The sequence below is a fragment of the Thunnus albacares genome, chromosome 1 (assembly GCF_914725855.1).
Source record: "Thunnus albacares chromosome 1, fThuAlb1.1, whole genome shotgun sequence".
Taxonomy (NCBI): Eukaryota; Metazoa; Chordata; class Actinopteri; order Scombriformes; family Scombridae; genus Thunnus; species Thunnus albacares.
The window spans coordinates 10,860,067-10,880,190 of NC_058106.1; the positions used below are offsets into that span (position 1 = coordinate 10,860,067).

The 20,124-nt window shown below is 38.8% G+C and overlaps 1 protein-coding gene across 3 annotated transcripts in view; it reads left to right on the forward strand.

The window, feature by feature from the left end:
- Positions 1-218: 218 nt before the first annotated feature.
- adcy7 (adenylate cyclase 7) overlaps positions 219-20,124 on the forward strand; it is a 61,794-nt gene continuing 41,888 nt past the window's right edge. For 2 of the 3 annotated variants that reach the window (XM_044376908.1, XM_044377068.1), the window contains exon 1: positions 219-310. The gene's annotated coding sequence lies outside the window, so the exon portion shown is untranslated. The remainder of the gene's footprint in view (positions 311-20,124) is intronic. The other variant, XM_044376988.1, reaches the window with a different exon arrangement.

Here is a 20,124-nt window from a genome sequence, read left to right on the forward strand (position 1 = left end):
CAACTTCATTACTTAACTTTCAATTGGTTGATACATTCAACATGGTAACAGGACACAAGGTAAAAGTAATAATAATAAATAAATAAAAAGTATATTTAAAAAAACAACAATAGAAAAGGTAGGCAAAAACATCAGTTTTCATCAAAAACGTGAGAGAGGGAGCGTTTTGCAGGCGCGTGGGTGTGCGCGTGACAGACACATGAAGGAGGGGCGTCCCCGCTCGGAGGAGCAGCGCGCGCACGGACAGTTGGGAGAAGGAGCACGGGGACCTTGATACATCTCCGGGACGTTGTTTTAAGATCTTTCACAGGTAAGAGACTAAAATTTGTGTTTAAACAGAGAAATGACGGCTCTCTTGTGAGACCTTTAAAACCTGAGACCACGCTGGCTGCTGCCACACCGCGTAAAGGATAAATGTTGCTGAAACAAACAAAAACCGTTAAAAAACGTGTTTCTTAGCCAAAAATATTCACCTTTGACAACAGGTTTCGATGCGAGTCCAAGTGTATAAGTTACAAATGTGTGGTTTTTGACAGATTTTGGGGTTAAAATTGACGACTTTCTTCGGTCTTTTCCTGCCGCCTTTTCACCTGGCAGCCCTGTCATCTTCAGTCTTGATGTTGAGTTTTAGGGCATGTCGGCTGCTGACTTTGACTCACTTGAATTTAAGCTGCCGTTAAGTTAGAGAAATGCTCCGACATTGTAGATAAAACTGTATCAAGTCTACGGGGTGTTCTTCCACCCTAAGTCTGACTCAAAATATTTTCGGGGACAGGAAACGTTTTTTTTTTTTTTTTTTTTTTTTTTTTACAAGTATGCAGAAGTGCTGCTGTGCTGTCTTGAGATGCTGACTTGAAAGAGCTTATCTCTTCATATCTCTTAACTAGAACATTTTACTCATGTTTGACGGGACCAGCCCCCCTGCCTGTGTGCATGCACGCACACTCATTACACTTATCAGTAATTTCAGTCTCAGTAAAAACTGACACAAAAAACAAGATTTTTAAGCTATATTACGGGTTGCATCTTCAGTCCTTATTCTCAGTTTACATTACTGGTATTGGTTTTATCTCCTGTCTCACTGTTGGTCAACTGCTTTCAGTCTTTGCTGTTCACAAGTAGAATTTTTAAAAAATGAACATAGTTTGGCTTAAACCAGTCATACACAATATGACCTGTGTTCATGTGACATGCCGTTCATAAGAATGGTGTACTGTCCAGTTTTTAATAATTATTACTACAGTAGAGCTTTTGATTATGTGAAGCTATGGCATGAGATGGCAGGGGGCAGCAAAGTTTGTTACTTTATATCAATGAAAAGCTTTGACCATTAAACCTAAAGGGCACGTTTGCCTAACATAGAAAAAAATCTCACCTACCTACTGCATGTACAGATACAGAAATCCATCTCTGCAGTTTCTGCCATCGTGCCAGTACAACGGGGGTGGACGAAATCTTGTGGTGGTTCACAGTATTGAGAAATTACACTTAAAAAGTTCAACAGCAACATATTTTTCCAGTGTAGCAGTCATAAATTCAGAGTAATCCACAGACTTGTCAGGAGTTTTCATTGGAACTACTTTCTATTGAAGAAATAGGCCTGAAAAGTGGTTGATTTGTAGTTTATTTCTGTCAGTACATCAGAATTTCTGTTTAGAGCCATAGTTTTATGGCTTCTTCCAAGGTAAATGCGTATATTAAGGGGTTGTTTTGATGTGGAGTTGACAGCCTAAGTGTTTTCTAAATGGATATCACTGATCCGTGAGGTCAGTGCCAAACTCACATTGTCAACCCATGTTTTTACTAACCCAGCTGTGTGCAGCATTTTGCATGCATGTAATGTTGCATTTGCGCACAAATCCAACTAACAGACAGATTATTATGGTTGGATTTTTGTTAATGTTTACATGCTAGCAAACTCTCTATTCCCAGCTATTGCTTTTATTTCAAATTAGGAGAATACATTAATTAAGATGCCACGTTACCACGACACAACATATTGGCTTCCGCTGCAGTGCTGCTTTGCTCTAATGTATTAGGAAGAATCTGGGGGCTAATATATAAATATTATCACATGTCAATGTGTGTATTTCACTCCTCATTTACATGTCAGCCATGCCTCATTTAATGCAGTTCTTTGGCTGACTTTTCTTAAGTAGAGTTGCAAAGTGGACTTTTCCTGATATCACTATATTGTTTAAACACTGGATGAAAGGAAATCCTGAGGTTTCTCTTAAGTGGCAATGAGAGAGATTGTGTAGCTGTACAAACACAAAAGTCTTGTGAAAACATCATGTTGCGCTTTGTTTATTCACTAGAAAAATAAAAGTACAATTCTGCTGATTAAAGTTGTTTGCTCAAGCTTAATACCTATTGCTGTTTGCATTGCAAACTGAATTCCATGTTTCATGTTCACTGTAGCAAAGAATGGGAGTCTGTAAAATGTGTAAACCCACGGACAGGATGATTAATGCACTCCTGCCACTACAACTCAGTGCACATAGATCACATTTTACCTCATGTTTCTGTCTATATGGAGCATACATAGTGTCACCATCTGCATAAAGATGACAGCCATGGTGTGTGTGTGTGTGTGGCGAGCGGGGGGTGTATCATTTGGATGATTACATCACTAATCCCTTTGTCAATAGCTTATGGGGTTACAAGTAGCTGGTTTTCTGTGGTAAAGACAGAGCTTCAGCAGTTCCATTATTCAGCCAGAATAAAATATTAACATCAAATGTATTTAAATAGTGAGTGTAATAAAACTGAGTTCTCACAAAGGTGAGGGAAAAAAAAAGCAATGCAAAGGGTTAAAAACCAAGTGAGGAGCAAACAGGGCATTGATTTTGAAGTATGGAGCTTGTTTGTGTGACTATAATAGGCATACAAGACTACAGAGCGGCACCACATTAGGCTGGGGTTGAATTCTTGGTCATGGCTCAGTGGATCAATGCACTGCTGCGATGGTTAGGCCCTTTCATTGAAAAGCTGTAATCTAAATTGGTGACATACATTGACATTTACCATTGGTGTGCAGTTATCCATGGTGATGCTGTGGTGTATCTCATTTTGACACGATGGGAAGCTTGTTGTGATTGTGCATGTTATTAGATAGATTTTACAGTTAGATGGATCTGGACAGGGACCGTCTGTTGAGGGTTATGCAGCATGGACACACACGCGCTCACGCAGAACAAAAAACCCAGGGACAGATCTGTACTGTTTAGAGTGACGCCAGAGTCTACTATCCTCAGTGTTGTTTTGTGACGAGTCTCTTAATAACCAGTGGTAGAGTTGTTTTGTGTTTCTTTTTCCTCTGTCATGCAGCCTCAGCTGACCAGTGGTTCCTTGAATGAGGTTGAAGTACTTTCGTTAGCAGTTCTCCAAAACTTTTATTTTATTTAAGAAAATCTTTCATTTTCAGATTATATATTAACTGCCTGCACTGTTATGTCACATTCACTGTAAAAAAAAACAGTGTTGCATTTGCAGTCCTTGAGACAAAATTAATCAGGTCATTTGGCCTTTTGTGGACTAATGTGTATCTATTGGTGCATCATCTGTATCCTGTGGTGTATTGTTAATCTGATCATGTAGTGGCCATAGTTTCTGACTAACTGATGCTTTTTCTTCCAAACCAAAGTAAGAAGAAGCGTTTGGTCTGTTCAGTTTAACTCCTGAGTTTTGTTTGATTTATACAAAATATACTCTTTGGTGCTCAAATTTGTTTGCTGGTGCTTAAGAGAATGCTGATGGCTTGTGTGGCTTACCTAAACATACACCAACCTCCTGATGCAAACACACATGCATTCAGCACATACATAGTCAAGGCCTGCACTTGACAGTTATGGTGACCTTGACAGGAAGTATGGGGAACCTTCACAGGAAATGTGAATGTGACTTCTGGCAGGTTTTCTTTGGGGTTAACACCATCTGACAGACAGAAACGCTCTCTTCTTGTACTACTTTCAGTATCTTCCCTGCTCTGCAACCATCTTGTCTTTTCTGTTTATAAAGGATAGAATATTTATTTATTCCCAATTAGTTATTCATAAAGTAGTATACAATCACATTAAAGTATCTAATTTAAAATATCTGATTTTGTGCAGTAATAACACAGTAAACACCACCCACATCCCAAAATAGCATTATTCTTATTAATTATTTCTCTCTCGTCCTCAGGCTTGAAATGAGAAGGGCTCCTCTTGGTGGACAGTGTGCTAATCCCTGAACACACACTGGGGACTAATCGGACTCATTAACTCTGACTCGGGTGCTTCTAGCCAGAGATCAGCACTAATCCGTCTTTCACACAGCCTTTGCCGTGTATGTTATAAATGCTCTTTCTCTTTTCTTGCGCTCCATTTTCATGCAAATTTAAAAAGACATCAAAGTTAGCAGACGAAAAATCAAGTCGCCTGTACATAGTGATTTTGTGACGTTGTATTTAAAGGTATATAATGCATGATTTTCCTTAAAAACAATGTATGGACTCATACAAAATAATCCCTCTCAAACATCACTTATGACCCACTAGAAGTTTGTGGTGGTGTATTTATCTGCAGAGACTCTGCCTGTATTTTCTTATTATTTTGCTGTGTTCGTGGTGCTTCTGGGGATCAACAGCATGCACGGTGTGAGGACTCGTGGCATAGCCACAGCGGACAGGATGAAGCTCTGCATTCACACAAAATCCACCAATTTGGGTTGTGCTGAGGTGCGGCATGTTTATTTGTGTTTTAGAACATAACTTCGTGAAACAATCAGAAAATAATGTTTTAATTATCTGATTCACGGCTTTGTTCTTGACAGCGCCACTCGCTCTCTTCATTCACTTTCTAGCTTGTTCGACCACCACTGCTCTCTCTCTCTCGCTCTCGCTCTTGCTCTCGCTCTCACTCATTGACCTTTTAATGCTGTGATTATAAACACCAACCAACAAATCCTGCGTAGAATGTCTTTAAGCTTTTCAAGAAGACGCAGTGGCCCACTTTAAGCGTGACGTCAGACATCATCTCAGAATTATTTCTGACACAATGTATTCACTTTTTACAACAGGTGTCATGTGAGATTGTTTAACATGGCCTCGGTGGAAGGCATACACAAGAGCAAAAACACTGGTCATCAGGTCATTGGTCAGTGATTCAGGCCACTTAGTACCACTCACACCGGAGCCACCATACTCTGGATTGTTTTTACACTGCTTAAGCTTGTTGGATCTATTTAAAGTGAACCTAACCTCATCTCAGTACCCACTGGTCTAAGCTTGTGAGGCTCGGGTGTAGGTTAGAGATGACCTTTAGTTGGGTGATGCCTCTCTCCATCTTTCACTCCCAGGATTTCCCCCATATTGTGTTGTGAAATTGTAGGAAGCTTCCCCACTGTAGAAAAATAACACACATAAGCAGGACGCCACTGGGACCGGGTTCTCTAATGTCACTCAAGGTTCAAAGGTTTCTGTCATTGACGTCATCAAATCTGCGGGAGACTCAATCTCACTGTTTAAACTGACTAATGGAATCTATGAGCAGCTGTTTATATATATATATATTTTTTTTACACTGAATACATATTTTTCTTATCTCAACCGCTTGACAGTTTAAAATCAGCAACTTCAACTTGATAAAACCCTAACTGATTTTGCATCACACATTTTCTCATGATTCTGAAAGCCTGTGAACTAGATACATAACACATACTGACTGATTATCTGCCCTTTTTTACAAACCACGTCTAATTTCTACCAAATCTCTACAAACTGATCTAAATTAACTACAAATTTAGATTAAAAAAAACAATTGATTGCAAGTATTCTCTTGTCACTGCTGCAGCAAGTTGTTTTTTGTATAATAAGTTGAATCCAGATCCTTTGTGTGTAATCAATGTATGTTTAGTGGTTTTAGGTTAAATACACCTGTATGTTGAGGGTCTGGTTAATAAATTTCCTGGTTAAAAAAAACTACATTGTGAAGACAAAGGAACATTGGAACAACAAATCTCTGACAAAGTTTCTGAAAAGCACTAATTGAGGAAATGATACATGGAAATTTTCAAGGCACTGAGGGGCAGCACAGGGGACTCTGGGTGTTAATCAGACTTGATTGGCTGAGGGCTTTTCTGTGTCAGGGGTTTCTTCAAGTGCAGACATGCAGGGTAGGTCAAGTGGAAACTAAACAATTGACAATAGGTAGGCCTAAATGTTAGTGTAAATGCACAGTATTTGTCTGTAAATGTGTTAGTCTTGTGACAAAGTGGTGAATTTGTTCCATTTATAGTCTATAAGTGATGCACATTGTCAAAGTTTTATTACAGGTGTTAGAGGCAGTGACGTCCTCAGGACACATTAGAGACAGTTACTAGGAAAGTTATTGAACAATTTAAACTTCTCTCTCCTCTTTGCATGACTGAAACCCCTTGTGTTCATTCTCGCTTACCAAATCTAGGTTACAAGGGCAACAGCTGTGTGTATATTGTGTTGCACAGGTCTGACAAAAGCAGTGCCTGAAGCGTCATATTTTTAATTGCAATAGTGTGTGGCCTGTGGTTGGGCTGAACAACATGAGGTGAAGTTGATTTAAGGCTGTTACTATATCTGTATTAGATTTCATAGCAGTGTGAGATGAAACAAGGATTTGTTGTAAAAGAAAAGAATTACATGTGGATGGTAAACACAGTCATTACAGGAACGTTGAATTCACGCAGATAAGGTCTTAAACTGACACTGTGGCAGCAGTGACATCACTGTTGCAAGTAGACTTAGTCAAACCTAACTGAATACAACCCTAATAATCATTTAAGTAAAAAATGTGTTAGTACAGCCTGCAAAACACTTGATTACATTTTTATTTTTATTTTTTACTGTTATTTGCTGTACAGCAATGTATTTTAACTGCCAGCATGGTTATTGTGTGGTTCACTGCACATCATTACACATGGAAACCTGGTGACCTCCTAAGATTTGATGTTTCCAGGAATTTGAATTAAAAGAGACATTGTCTGCCATTGGCATCATTTCTGGGTTGATATATTGGCAACTTTCCTTGTCCCAGAGTCCCAGATAAGTTTCTCTTCTGACTCTCTGCTTCTCAAGTGCTAGGTGGAGCAACAGCTAGAGCATCACTTTGTGGAGAGCACTGCTATTAAAGGCAATGAGAAGACCTAATGTGATCACCCATACTTGTTACAAGTCCCTATCACACCCAGTAGTGAAAAGTAACTAAGTACATTAACTCAAGTGCTGTGCTTAAGTAATTTGAGGTACTTGTGCGTGTTATATGTCTATATATGTATGTATGTATGTATGTATGTATGTATGTATGTATGTGTGTATACACACACACACACACACATAGATGGGTGACAAATTAAAGGAAAAACCAAAATTAAGTGTCTTAGTAAGGTGTTGGGCCACCACGTGCTGCCAGAACAGTTTCAATGTGCCTTGGCATTGATTCTACAGTCTCTGAACTCCTCTGGAGGGATGAACACCATTCTTCCAAAAAATATTCCCTCATTTGGTGTTTTGATGATGGTAGAGAGCGCTGTCTAATACTTCGGTCCAAAATTTCCCATAAGTGTTCAATTGGGTTGAGATCTGGTGACTGTGAAGGCCTTAGCATATGATTCACATCATTTTCATACTAATCAAACCATTCAGTTTCCGTCACAGTTTCCACACAGTTTCCTTCCGTATTTACTGATTTCTTTCCCATAGATCTAAATGCAGATGTCACTTTAGTCACTGTTACTAATGAAACACCAGCCAGCTTCTGCCATTCCTACCACAACAATTAACTCGTTCAGAGTCACTTACATCTTTTCCTCTTGCTATCTTGATACGAAATCAAAATCAACTGGGCCTGCTCAGCATTTCTATACATGCCACAGAGCATGATTGGATGTCAATTGCTTAACTGTACCTTACAGTGCATCTGTTTGGAAGCATCTGCATTCGTTATGTTTCGCCACTCATTTATTTAGGTTTTATGTATGTATGTATGTATGTATGTATGTGTATATATGTATGTATGTATGTATGTATATATATATATATATATATATATATATATATATATATATATATATATATATATATATATATATATATATATATATATATATATATATATATACACTTTTTATTGCACTACATTAATTTTACACTTTACCTACTTTACCTTACAAATGAAGATTTTACATTAAAAACATATGCACTTATAAAATTTGGTGTATTATTATAGATTAAGCTACCTAACAGTTTATAAAGTAGTTAAAATCAGCTCCTTTTCAACCAGCTACACAACAGTTAAATAGCACGTAGACGTAAATGCATATAATAATAATCTAATAATAAAATATATAAAAGTACAACATGCACAGGTATAGTTTTTCCTGCATTGAATACTTTTACTTTTCATACTTTAAGTAATGATACATAATTTTACTTAAAGGTACAGTATATAGGATTGAATAGCATCTACTGGTGAGGTTGCAGATTGCAACAAACTGAATAGCCCCCTTTGCCCTAAGCGTGTAGGAGAACCTACGGTGGCCAAAAAAACGTGAAAGGCCCTCCCTAGAGCCAGTGTTTGGTTTGTCTGTTCTGGGCTACTGTAGAAACATGGCCGTGCAACAGGGTGGGCTCCATGGAAGAGGACCCACTCCCTATGTAGATATAAAGGGCTCATTCTCATGAAAACACAACGATTCTTATTCTCACTAATTACATACTTCTGAATATTATATTCCATTTCTGCCAAGTCTGTTCAACAAGATACCACTAAATTCTACACACTGCACTTTTAAGTAACATTTTCACTGCAGGACTTTTACTTGTTATGAAATATTTTTTTGCAATGTGGTATTGCTACTTTTACTAAAGTAAAGTAATGTGAATACGTCTTCTGCCTCTGACCACACCTGTTCCTTCCTGATACCATCCTTTTTTCATGTACGCCCTGTGGCCCGGGTGCATTTCATGCCTGCCACTATAAAGATGTCACGGTATTTTCTCACCTCATGACCACACTTTGTACCCTGATACACAAGACTGGCCCCCTCAATAAAATATTCTGAGCATGTACATGACATTTGATAATCTTAATCTGGATTATTTTTACATGAACATTTATATTATATATCATTATGCAGGCCCAAATAACTAATATCTACAACCATAGTTGTGGTTTGTTTTGTGGTTCTGATAATTCATGTTTATATCCAGTGTCCCTGTACACACCTTACAGCACTTTTTAGCTAAACTCATTTGTTTTTATGAGGGAGTAGGTCTGTAGAAATTTGAATAGTTGAATCTATCGTGACAAAAAAGAAACTATATGATCTGTGATAGGACTTGAAAGCAAGTATCCCTGTTTCATGTGTGTTGTTCAGCTTTATAGCTAGCAGTGAGCAGTCATGCTACAATAAAGGTAGCACTGTAACACCCTGTGTGTATACATTGTTGGGGTATTAATTTATGAATTGTGTTTTCATCGTATATTCTATTGACATCATCTAGCCTCTAATTTTCAGTCACAAACAACTTGTTCAAGACTGCTAATGTATCTTGCTCAGAAAAGCATTTGAGGGGCCATAACAGGCCATGCCCTCTTTTACTTCTGTTGTTTGGAGAGGATCAGTGTTGCTGAGATAGGATGCTTTGGAGTGCCATTAGAGGAATGCCTCTTCACCTATTGTCTGTTAAATTGTTCCATTTCCCGGGCATCTTCCCCGCCCACAGCCCCTTTGTGAAAACACTAATTGCAATCGGCCTTCAGCAGTTCGGTGATAAAATGTATTTTAACGCAAACACACACTCCAAAAGAATCTTTTATTTATAACCAAAAAGATACAATCAACTATACATTCAAACTTCTAAAACCATGTATAATGTGCCTATAATACACTGGCATGAAATAATGTGTTGACCATAACCTGCTTTTATATATATATGTATATATATATATATATATACACACACATAATATCCTGGTGTGGTTAACTTCTAGACTGAATGCTATGTCGAATGTTGAAACACCCTGCAGCCAGTGTGAGCTGATCCATGCCTCCTGTGAGCACTCGTTTGAGTGTGGATGGTGCAGATGTGTGGGTGTCTTGCTCTCTCTCTCTCTTTTCCCCATTTTAATTTCAGTATTTTTGTGTTTTTTTTGTGGTTGAAGGACATTATGTAATGCTTATGAGAGCACCCCATCTGGAGAAGTGCCGTTGAGATGCAGAGTTTGCAGAACTCACTTTAGAACTGAAAAACAGCTTACCTGTGAAAGACATTAGTAACTGAGGACACTAAAGGAAAAGGAATTTGCAGTGCAGCAGGTAAACAGCTCTTAGGCATGAATAATCTCTGTAATTCTGTGATCACCCATTTTGAGTATTTTTGATGGATATTTGGCAAGTGTTAATAATTGAGATATTGCTAATATTCCTTGACTTTTTTTATGTAGTAAATCTAAACTTGTTCTAAAACATCAGCTTGTCATTTAGTGTTTAAATGAGTTTAGAGGTTTGCGCTTGGTGGATGATGTTTTGTGGTGTTACTGTGTGGGTATGCATGTTCGCTCTTTCAGAAATATGTAATGTTTGAATGCCACAGAGAGGTTTGTGGCACTTTGCTGCTTCAACAAGCCACTCATTGTGCTCAGCTGGTTAATGAGTGATTAGCCAGGATTCTCTCTCTGTTTGAGAAGAAGAGCTGGTAGACAGTTACATGAATAAAGTGGAAACCCCAACATTAAGGGGGATATAACTGGGTAGAGGCTGGCTGACATTAGGGTTGCGCAATTCAAACGGCACTAGATAAAATTTTATACATCTGTAGCTTGAATAGAGAAATACAATAATTATCTGTTAGTCAAATGTCATAGGTGTGCCTTGTCTACAAAAAATATTATCATTCAAAGATTTTTATTGAGTTAAGTGTTTTAGTTGTTTTAATTTGAGGTGTGTTATTACATTATCCAGCCAGTGTTTATGAGATGGTGATACAGTCTTTTTCCATTTTAGGAGATTGATTTGTTGAGCCAGCAGTGTATAAAAGGCCGCAATTATAGCTTGGTTATCTTGGTGATCTTTAGCCCCTCGTCAAACACTCCAAATATGGCCATGAAATGGTTGAGGAAGACTTAAGAAACCAGAAAATAATCACATTTAAGAAACTGGAATAAGACAATTTGGACATTTTTGTCTTAAAAATGACTGATTGAATGATTGATTGATTATCAACATAGTTGGTGATTAATTTAATAGTTGGCAACTAATCGATTAATCGACTAATTATTGCAGATGTAGAATGAACTAGACCAACCGCTAACTGCCAGGACATTTCTGATTTTTTTTTTTTTTTTTTTGAGCCGAGCTCCTTCTCCCATTGCACCTTAATGTGGTCCAGGGAAGAAGATGTGGCTGTGTGGATTGTCTCATATAGGATAGATACTACACCCTTTTGCAGTGGATTCATTTCCAAGCATTCAAACTGCTCTGTTGTTGAAGAAAAGAAATATTTTTTGACAAAACTTCTGACCTGTAGGTATCAGCAGAAGTTAGACTAGAAAGGCTAAACTCTGTCTGCAATCTTTAGAATGAGAGAAAACATATCTACAAAAATGAGTGAGTGACATTTACAAGTAGAACAACCAACCTTACGTGTTTGTTTAATGGGAATATTATAATATATCAACTATAATTTATAATTGTAATTTTATTGAACATTGCAATGAAACTAATGAATTCCTCATTTTGTTGTTGCACCCTTTTGACCTTGTTTTGGCAACCACTTTTAAAAGATCTGGTTTCTGTAGTTTCACACACACACACACACACACACACACACACTGCATCCTTTGTGAGACTGTCACACAGGCCGCTGCTGTCACCATTTGTGAAGCAGTGGTCCAGTAGAACAACCCAAAGCTTTAGGCTCAGGTGTCAAGGGAAGCTATTCCATTAATGAAGTGTGGTTAGTGATCCTGTTCTGTGATGTTATCCTGTCTTTTTTTTATTCAAAAAAGTTTTTGCAGAGAAGAATGACTTGTGTTACGTATTGAGACTACATCCCTCTTATTTGTCAGTGCTGCTCCTCTCAAGGGCAGAAACCATGTGCCCATAAATCAAAAATAAATCAGCATCTGCGCATATCCATCCTAAGTAGATCATTGTTTGTCCCCACATAACTTAAAATCAGTGGTTGCTTTCATAACAGAATCCATCTGTGACTAATTGTGCTGTGGCTGTAGGTTCCCTTTTTATGAAGCTGTCCTTGCAGTGTTGTTAGGGAAATGAGTCATGGTTGCCAAGGAAGTGAGATGGTGTGTGGTCGACTGTATGTCACAAGGTATGGTTGGCCTTCACTCAAGAGAGCTCTCAGAGCATGAAGACTTGTATTCTTGCTTAATGTTAGAGCTCTGTAGAAATGCATTCAGATTTGGAGGAATAAAGAAACAGAGAGAGGAAAGTAGAAAGGGTGAGAGTGCAAAAAGAGTGGGAGGGATAAAATTTTTAAACTTGTGGAAAAAAGTGTTTGTCTTTGTGCTGTCAGCTCATTTGCAATATTCTGAAACCCCAGCACTTAAATATGGTGCAATCTGCTATAGGTTGAAAACCACACACACATACCAGAAAGACTGGCTGCAACGACACATTTACAGAGGCTGCTTAGACTGGCTAAGTTCTACATCTTGAAGTTTTTAAGGTGGCAATTTAATCCAGAACTTGTAGTTACACATTTACAGTATAAATCAATTACTCTGCTCTGTGTAACTAAATTAACTTAATTCAAAGCAATTATTGCTAACAGCTGGCAGTATGTTGAACATAAATCTCTCTGTCTTCCTCTTTCTAATGTGTGATGCGAGAAAGTGTGTTTGTGTGTCTCTCTGTGTGTGTGCCGTTGCTCAGTACAGGGTGGTCTGCGAACATTTGAAAGGTCAATGATTTTGGTGTTTTTAGAAAATTCCAGTATCGTCCAAGCTCAATGTGCTAGACACTCAAGCTGTTCTTCAAGTAGTTTTAAATTAAGTTTATTGTTTATTTATTTGTATCTCCATTAGCTGTTTCTAGCATCTGTAACATCTACTCTGCCTGGGGTTGATGTGAAGTCTATGGTGTCAAGCAATTAGACAGAGACAGTCAAACAATCAGGCCAGTAGCCTACTGCCATGTCTCTGCCTTTGATTTCTGTTAATGAACTGCGTTGATGAATTTGAATAACGTGGTTACAGTTGATGGGTGGCTCTACTCGGTACTTGGTCATTTTCTCACAGTTGTATAAACAGATTTATGTTGGAACAGCTGCACAGAAACTTTGCCTAAATAAAATACAGTATAAAATAAATATCATTTTAATTTAGGCATTATAAGTGGAATCTCTGTAGCCGCCATAGCTCTGATGTAGTTAAGTTTATTAGGAGGCACATGTCAACTATGGTGTAGCCTACAAAGTAGCTTCAAAGCCTACGCACATACTGTAGCAGCATTAGGCACAGCGTAACGCAGAATATAAATCCAGTTTAAGCATCTGGTGCCACTTTCAGTACTTGCCCTGTCCCTGCGTCAGGAATAGTCCTATTGTCCCAGTGCTGAGATGTGTCAGTTCCCACATTTGCTCCCCAGATTGAGACATCACGGCTACTGTACTAAGCTAAGTTTCAGGGTTTAAGGACTGTCAGCATGCAGGTCGATGCAGTTTTCTTAATATTTCTACAGTAAAATACCTTAGGCAGAAGTTTTAACAGGTGCCAAATTTTCAGTCATCTTGTGAAGATTTGGAGATTGTGTTCTTTGTTGGCTGTTCTCCGTTTAATTGATGAAGTGGCTGTTTTTTATTTCATGTTTTACTGAATAATATTGGGTGTGTTTTCTCAGTGGGTAGAGGTTTAAAGAGACTTAGCACTGTGCAGTATTTTCATATTGCTATTTCTACAGTAAAATATTAGGAAAAAGATGGGATTTTTAAGCAGTTGTTTTTTCGTTGTTGTTGTTGTTGTGGTTATGTGTGTTTTATCAGAGGGCCTAGGTTTAAAAATTGTGTGATGTTGGATAAAGCCTGCTGCGAGATACACTGCATTGCTGAACTCTGATATATGAATCAGCACAGGTCACTTAACCATGATGTATCGGTGTTTGTAGAGTCTGATTTTTGTTGTAAATTCACTTCAGACGGATTGTCTAATAACTGAGGCTGAGAGAGAGAGAGAGCTGCTTTGAGTTGATTTTGATCCCTCTGATATTAAATCATGTCTTCAGATTGCCCTTGGTGTCTTTCCTCAGGTTGTTGTCAAATTTGTGGTGTTTTCTAATTGCAAATATTAATCCTCAGTACTCAGCCAATAGTCTACTTGTGCCCAGAAAAAAACTTGTAAAACTGGAGTTTCTGCATCACTCCTATAATGTACAGTGACAAGCCCAATGTGTGTTATTGTCATCAACTGATGTGGGTCATGATGCCTCCTATGTGTGTTGGCCTTAACTGATACTTTACGCCTGGGACACACAAGATGCGTGAGCAGTGCGTCTGTGTCGCAGAACCTCTTGCTTTTCATTTCAGCGCCCATAATTAGATCTAGGTTAGAGCAGCCACACAGCTACGTCGCGTTATCTAGAGATTCGAGGTCTCGCCTATTTTCTCTGCGTGATGCGTGCGGTTCTCAGCAGAAATAGGGAAAATGATAGAAAGATAGGGCTGCCATTAGCAGCGCAGCAGAAGCACCGCAGCAGACACGCTGCCTGTGTGGATGCTGCAAGCATACGAGACGCAGCAGTTTAGCGATGCACACGCACTGCTCACGCATCCTGTATGTCCCAGGCGTTATTTATGTAAACAAATCAGTCCACACCTAAAAAGTGCTGAAATTTGATACCCAGGCCAAGCTATAGTTTTAATCATGTTTTTAAGGAGTGATATCTACAGCTACATATGAAACTAGCCATTTGTTAGTGAGTTAACCTGACTTCACATTACCCCTGTTGAATATGCAGACAAAATACTCTTTTATGCCTTTGGTTGGGGACTTACCCTTAACACATACGGTGAGTTCTTCACACCTGGATGTGGCAAAGTGAGACTGTGACTCACGTTTGGGAGGGGCTGCAATGAAACTTCAGTCATCTCAAACCAGTTCCTTTGAGCAATACTGCACAGCAGAAAGATTCTCAGTGGGAGTAAGCTCGCCTTCACCCATCTCAGCCAAAAACTCCTCTTCCCACTCAGCCGCAGAAACCCCGGGAAGGGTGCCGCTGCCTCCAGACATTCCTGGCTGTTTGACTGTTCAACAGCGATGCTTTCCTGCACATTCCTTGGCTCGCAGTGGCAAAACATAGGGGGTGGCTTTTACAAAACATGTAACTCTAGCCCTGTCACATACTGTATGGCTGCCACAGACAAGGCCTCCATTGAGAATCAGGAAGAGTAGTGTGCCACAGGTGAAGGCAGAGCCAATGTAAAGTCCATGAGGTGGAGTAAAGAGGCTCTACTAAGGTTGTTCAAGACAGGTCTGATGTTAGTTGTATTTAAAGGCTGACACAGGAATACAAATGATAAGAGTATGTCTCATAAACAATGCTAATAAAGACACTCTGTGGGAAGACAAGGATGCTATTAGTTAAATCTTCAGGCTTCATCCACTCCAGTTATCCATAGCTCCCAGGAGGCATTTGAGGTAATGAGATCCCTCAGTGCTCCTTCTGCGTCACTGCCACCGTCTGACCTCTCAGCTGCTGCACAGCTGTAATTGAAGGCTTAGCAGAATGTGACGTGCCATGCAGCGCTTATAGCACATACAGTCAGCATTTCTTTTTCCCGTTACATGTATGGTTTTTCTTAGCACAGCTATTCAAGTGGTTCTACCATGTACACCAGGGAGTCAGTCGATTAGCCTTGTTCAGTGGCAGTGAGGCATTAAGTGCTTGGCTTACATCAAACCCAAAAGCTGTTTTTAAAATTGAGTTAGTTAAGTTATATATTGTTTACCTCTGTGGTGATATTTGTCCCATGCATTTGAGCTATCCTGATTAAAAGCAACACATAGCCTTAGTTCATTGCTGTGGACTTGCTCCAGTTCTGAAGCTTGTGCCTTAATCAAGGGCAATGGCTGGAGTATTCCTAATACCTAACACCTAACATGCCTGTCTTTTGGCGTCGGAGGAATCCTATGTGATGAAACACTGCACCACCAATCAGTTTTATGCTGATGGGTCTCTGAGCAACTCTGTTGTGGCACTTAGGGTTTAAGTGCTTGGTGCAAGGGCAACTTATCAGTAGGAATGGGAGAGAGTCTATCAACACTCCGTCACCTCACCCAACCTCACTTCTTTTGTAATAGCACTGTTGGCTGCAGTCACCTGTGCTTAGACTACACACTGGCTGGATGGTGTGGTGTAAGTGTGTGTGATGGTGTGCGGACAGGGTGTGTTTCACAACACTCATTGGTCCTCCATGTTTGGGCCAGAGCCAGGCAGCTGTTCTCCTATGCAGACAAGCTGACTCCTCCCTGAGTTCACACCCATGTCATTTAGAGTCCAGAGTAAAAGTATAGACCTTACATCCTTTTTACCACTTGTTCCTGGCTTTAAACATACTGGTGACTTTTTTATATGCAGTTAAGTTTTTGTCGACCGCTCAGATGACCTTATGACCTGTTGTGTCCATGTTGATGGGTTACAATCTACTGTAACATCTTGTCCATACAAATAGTGTTTCAGCTGCATTTTTCTGTCCATCTCATGCATGTCTTGATTTAACAGATATGCATCTATTTTAATCAACACAGCTGTCTATACAGGATGTGTATCACCTCACATTTCACTCATGCTTTATGTGCGTAAGTGCAACCTGAAGTGCGTTTATACACTTAAAGTTTATTGTGTTTCATTTTATGCACAATAACAGGGATTGTGTGCTGTGTCAAAATGTGGGTGACCCACACTAAACATTGTGCCTGAAGGCATTCTGTATGGACTCTGATGGAGGGCTGAAGCTGCTGCTGCTGCTCTGCTACAATAACATGCTGGTTTCACTACACCGCCTGTGTAAATTCAAAAGAAGAGTACATATCTTTTTATTTAGATAAGACCAGTTACATGTACAGAGGTTCATACTACTCCCTAGACACCTCCCTCCTCTGCACAGATGCTTTGGCAAACAATATACTTGTGCATTCTTCCTGACTTCCCACTCAGAAGCACTGCATGATCAAATGCTGTAGAATGTTAAAAGCATTTAAGAAATTGTTGTCTACTAGGATATGGCTATGGTTATGGCTAAGTCTAATTTTGAAGCTTTGCAAATGTCCACAACAGGTGTAGCAAAGAAAATGAAAAGACCTGTAAAAAAAAAAACTGGCACCCAGGAGAAAGTTCAGACAAATAAAAGTTGACCATTGCCCTTTCACACATGTAGCATACAACAGGAGATTGTCCGTGTCAGATGTTTTCTCACCTACTGGAAATACTTGGAAATAATTTGGTTTAGGCGAAGGGTGGTGCCTGGGTAGAGCGTGCAGGGGACAAAACATGATGCAAAAAGTACACCACAGAAATAGCTGTGTTTTCTTTATATTCCTTCAGTTTTGCGCCAGTCACATGATCAAAACTCCGGACAATGGCCTGCTCTATTCACATATGGGCTCAAGCGAACATTACACAGACTTTGTAGTAGGGAGCTGGCAGGATAAAGTTCGTTTAATGTCCAGTCCAACTGATTCGGACATTTGTGTTCTCACATACAGCTACTCCAGGTAATGTCCAGATAAGTTCAGGGTTGCAGTGCATGTGTGAAAGGGACTTATGACAGTTGATAAACTGCCACTGAATACAAGATAAACATAACCCTGCACATTTTTGACTACACATTTTCTGCTAATTTAACACACAGTTACTCTTTATGTGCTTAATATAATGGACTGGGGTAAAATACAACAGTAAATGGGGTATTTGCAAAGGTTTATTGTCAGTCAGTACTAAGTCAAACCTTCTTTGGCAGAAATAATAGACTCCAAATGATTCTTGTCACCTGCTAATAAGCTGTGTACTCTTGCACGCAGAACACTTATTGTACTGAAACATTCTTAGTTTGCACTGTATGTTTGAGATCAAACCTAATCTAATTCGGAGGCACCTAACCTAACTGTTTCGTTCCACTTGAGTTTGAAGGCCTGTATCAGCTAACCATTTTTTTCAGTTTCAGTTTCCTCACTGGAACATTACCTTCCAGGATACGTTTATACGTATTTGAATCCATTTTCCAGTATATGCTGTTCAAATGCAAACCTGCATATTTTAAGTACACCACATATGGTACTTTGAGCACTGTACCTTTTCAATTAAAAATCAAATCAGAATCTCAAATTTTAATTTTTTTCATCGAAAAACTCCAGGGATGTAACTGGAGTGGAATGTGTTGCTTTTGCGAAAGGATGACAGATATGGCCTTGAGAGAAAAAGGCATTAAAATCTTGTTTAAAACCCAAGCCAAGCTTGTTTTACATATTATTTTTGTCATTCATGTTCACAATGCTTCATTTGGAGACCTTGAAGACTGCAGGAATAGAAAAGAGCCTGATGTGCAGCATAGAGTTGGAATGCTATCATGGCCACATCATTTTATATATCCTGACACAAGAATTAAATATTGCAGGGGATGAAGTCGCAGTCTGTACATGGACTCACCCAGGGAATTTTAATCCCTTCAATCTAAAAGCTTTGGTCTAATGTCACACTAATGCACCACTATATTTGAACATTAGATCCACCGGTATGAGAACTGCTGTTTTGTATTCCAATAAAAGCTGTGTGAGAATTGGTGGTCTTATCCGTCTCATGCTATGTACAACCGTAGTACAGACTACATCTTCAGTAAATAGTACCGGATTTCATCGATGTTCTTCTTCGTGTACTCTGAATGACTCATCATTTGATGTGAAGGGATTTTTTTGTCAGTGGTATTTGTGCATTAATTCATATAGTAGCACAATACCCTGACACATAGTATGACCCTACCCACAGAGGAAAGGGATAATACATGACGTTAGATAGTAAACTACAGATACAGTATTCTTCCACTGTAAATACTGCATAGGGCTTTTGGCTTTCAGCAGGGCGTATGAACATATTGTGTTATTGTCACAAAATTCAAATGAATTACAAGCAAATGAACCAAATTGCTGATAAAACCTAGAACACTGAGAATGCTAAATAAATCACATAAATTTGAACATGTACAATAAAAGAAACATACACAATAAGAGAGAAAAAACAATCACAGTCAGCAGGCAGTTTTAAACATAGTCCACACGTAGCACACACCCTAAGTAAACAGTACACAAAAACTACACAGCATTGTCATGCAGTGCTTTACAGATTCAACATTGGAAAGAAACTAATGTTAATTTCATGCACGTTTTGGCAATGCAGGCAAAGTCCATTTACATTATAGGTTTATTTAACCTTGAGTTGTCAGTTGACACAAACAGCAGAGACGTGTTATAATTAAGGTTACATATGTCAAATTTCCTTTAGTTAAATGGTTCATACATTTTTTTTCTCATTTACTTTAGACATTGCCATCATAGTGTGAAGTGTAAAAAAAGAAAAAGAAAATTGAACTTACACAGTACTCGGTCACAGACACATACACACTCTTACAGTACAATGTCTGAAAGCAGATTGGTTGCCTCCCATTTTCCTGTGATGTTGTAGATATTATGTAATTCCATTGTCAATGCAGTGTGTAAATCACTGCTGTCAAGACCCGTTTAACCTTAATTTGTTTTTTGATATGGAACAAAGCCTCACCCTGTTGTACAAACATTCCTGACTCAACATTAAGAATTTTAAATTCTATATAAATAGAGACACAGTACATAAACACATGATGGGGTTGTAATATAAGTTAGAAAAGGCAATGTTTCACCGTTAAATTTGTCTTTTTATGCAACTGAATAACTTGAAAGCATTTTACTGTATATTTAGTCAGCTTTCTCAGTATGTTTACTCACTATGAGCAAATCAGCTACATGTGTGAGTAACTGTTAAAGATTCTGCCATGAGACACGTTAGCTTTTCCATTCAACATTTTCCCATTTTCTTTCTGTTTCATTATCTTATCTCCCATGA